Source organism: Gobio gobio, assembly GCF_949357685.1.
Source record: "Gobio gobio genome assembly, chromosome: 11".
NCBI lineage: Eukaryota > Metazoa > Chordata > Actinopteri > Cypriniformes > Gobionidae > Gobio > Gobio gobio.
Window position 1 is genome coordinate 45,392,360 of NC_137104.1, and position 3,790 is coordinate 45,396,149.

Genomic DNA, 3,790 nt, shown 5'->3' on the forward strand with positions numbered 1-3,790 from the left:
CTTTTAGTCCGGAAAACACGGTAAGTGACAATATTAATCCTTTATTAACCCTCTGGTGCTCTTCGGTCATTTCTGACCGAAAATGTTTCTGTTTTTAAATTTAAAAAATCACAGCTTCATCGGAATGATATGAAACTTGGTGACTTTTCTAGCATTAGGTATGTAAACACACAAAAAAATTGGGGTCAAGATTCGAGCATGCTAATTGGTCGTAAAAAAAAAAAGTAGCGTTCATTGTCTTCGGTCATAAATGACCGACCATAGGAAATGAATGGGAAATTGGCAAAAACACAAAAATTCTCCGAATATTTATGTGTACAATCTACAAATCGGCCACTATGCTGAAAAAAAGTACACAGCAGTAAAGAGGTGACACTCTAAAACATCAAGTGCACTCATGCACACTTATATACACACACACACCTATGAAAAACTGAATCTATGAACCACATTTTGAATTTTTAAAAATCACAGCTTCATCAGAATGATATGAAACTTGGTGACTTTTCTAGCATTAGGTATGTAAACACACAAACAAATTGAGGGCATGATTCGAGCATGCTAAAAATGACCACCATAGGAAATGAATGGGAAATCTGCAAAAACACAAATTCACAGAAAAATCTATATTTCTAACAAAACATTTGTTATATTCGAATCCGTCCACAAAAAAAAAGCATTAAAATGTGTTCAAAAGAGAACTAGGGAATTCTCAAGCCTCTTGATAGAGACCTCTAGTGATCACACCCATGGTTGCATGATTTCTTAAATAATTCCAAAAGAGGGCGCTAATCTGCTTCCAAAAAATATATATTTTGAAGGCTTGGGCTGCGTTCGAAACCGCATACTCTCTTGAGTAGGTACTCATTTTCAATAAGTACTTACTTAACGAGCTCTAAAAGAGTAGGGACTATATTGCCTGATCTCGTGAAGTATGAATGCGAGCCGCACTTTATGCGCCATGTTGACGTCATGTGACCTACGACGTTATATCAAGCGCAACGACTAGAAAGACGAGTGACAGGTTTAATTCATCGATCTATAAATATCTTAATATTGATTAAACTTGCTAATTTTGTGGTCTTGTTGAAGAAACAGCTGCCCATTTATTTTGTGATATTAACCCTACTAATCTGACCCAGTTTTATCCTTACCAAAACCCACAATCGTGATCTCTTGAATATGTTGTTCATTTCTTTATTTTATATGCAAAATTTCATCCACAAGCAAAATTGGCCTAAATCTCCTTCATATTTTCCTTTTTCTTGTCAAATTTAACTCCTGTTTCATCCTCAAGCTTATGAAATAACATTTTTATTGCATTATGATGAATTATTCAAAGATATCTAACCTTGTTATTGTTTTTTCTTTGTACATAATGTATGTAAACCCATGATATTTGTTTTATCATTATGATTGTTAAAGATACAACCATGTAATTATAAAATAAAAGATATGAGTGACAGGTGCAGTGAGAGCTCAAAGCATCAATAACTCCACAGCCTGACCTGTGCGGTTTCCCTCAGCGTCTGCACAGAGACGTCTTTCAGCTGCTCGAAGATCTCACCTTTGGAGAAAACTGTTGATTTTATACTCCAAAAATGTAAGTATCACTATTCAAAATTAAGATTACCCCAGAATGAATTGCATTGCTAGCCCACTAAAACACTTACAATAATAATAACAAATGCGTACCAATACTTTATTATATTACTTTTGTTTTTTGTACTGCAAATTATATTGTTTTAGTAAAACAAGCAAAATGCAACTTGTTGTCATATGACATAGCGATGCATGAATACACACTAGAAAAAAAAATGCAGCCGCTGTGAATACATATCAATTTTCAGTCATGCAATGAATTAATGCACGAGTTAATAAAATATTTTATTTACTGACAACAATAGGAAACATGAATTAATGAATAAAAGAATGAATAAAAGTAAACATCACAAATGAATAAGTCACCAACACATGAACGTATTGTTCTAACAAACTATCACACATTTACAGGCGGTGAACCCCACATCTGCTTCCATCTCAACACAGCTGTGCTTCTGTGGCTTTATGTTGATGAAGCAGTTGACCACGCGAACACCTTCTCCTGTCCAGTCGTCCATCATGTCCCTCCTGAACCCCACAACCCTGAAGCACGAGTGTGAGAACATGTGCGGGACAATCTCTGACTGCTGATGTCTACTCCAAACATCTGTGTGCCTGCTCTCCATCAGCATGACTACTTAAAACCTTTTACAATTCATGTTGTCGGCATCCCATTTCTTGCCATATTTGATTTAATATTTTTACAATTACATGCTGTAATTGTAGCTTTATGACTTTTGTGGTGTAGTGGGCTAAACACTGAACTGATAAGCAGGTTTCCGTGAGCAAGGCTCAACCACAGAAGCTATGCAGCAAACGCACAGACATCAAGAATCAGAAAAGTGCTGTGTTTGAAATTAAAATAAAATACAACTTAAGATTTAAATTGATGTTTTATTCATTTCTGTAGTGTACTTACTCAAAGCCTTTGATGACAGGCTTCCTTCATCACCCTCTCTCCAGTGTCCACCAGATAAACAGACTCGTGCTCTTCTTCCCCTGTAACATCAGACAACATTCATGTTACCTGGATCTTAAACAACACCTTGATAAAAGCATACACGTTTATGTGCTCAATACTACATTTAAATGTTGAGGTAGTTGCTGATGTGTTAATGTTCCTCAATTCATCAACAGTACTAATGGACAAATAAAAAAGATAACATGTTTAGTTACTTTATGTAGATTTATTAACATTACTGATGTTCATGTAAAGTAAACAGAGTTGACAAAAGTGAACTCTACATTGTAGCACACACACATCACTCTGATCAGATGTCATGCTGTGATGTCATCTGCAATACTTATCGAAAATGTCCCCTGTCAAATGTTAAACGCACATTTAGAGTGCATTCACACCTTTTATTTAAACAAACGTTTATCAGGTTCTTGTACAAATCTTCAGAAGTATGTGTGCTTAATGAAGCACGACTGGTGCGTTAGCTATGAAAATGATTTTTTTTACAGCTATTTAATATCTTTAATATATCAATATTTAATATATATTAATGTCTTAAAACAAACAGTTTCCTCGTCGGTTGTTAAATATGTGAAATTTAAATACAATTAACAGCGGTTCAGTTTGTTGTACTTACACTTGAAAACAGCTGAGTCTCCGTCCTCCGACATGTTCGAAAATGATGATTTCCCCATGGCCTCATGGGATATTAAAGTGTCCATCGGATGCACACTTCAGAATCTGGGCGGACACAGTAGGCCATCCGGGGATTTCTCGCCTATACTGTTTTATAAATACTGAGGTTTCGGACATACTACTCCATTCACGTACTGTTTTCTCCTACTATATAGTAGGTTTGTAGTCATATTCGGACGCAATTTAAGTACACGCTCGTCCGAATCTCGCGAGAATTAGTTCATCCGCCCGGTAATTCTCGCCTACTCTTTTATGAATACTGAGGATTCCGACATACTATTAGCTCGCCTACTGCTTTTTACATACTATATAGTAGGGTAGTATGCGGTTTCGAACGCAGCCCTAGTCTCTATTTTAACCTGAAATACTGCAATAATTTAAAAAGATTACAAAAAAATGTTTTGTATAATTTTCAATGGCAAAAATAGACCATAATTATTGCATAAATATAAAAAAATACCATCAAATCATCTCAAAATACAAAATTAAAAAGAAAAAAATATTATTGAAAAAAAATTAACTGCATTGGTTTTA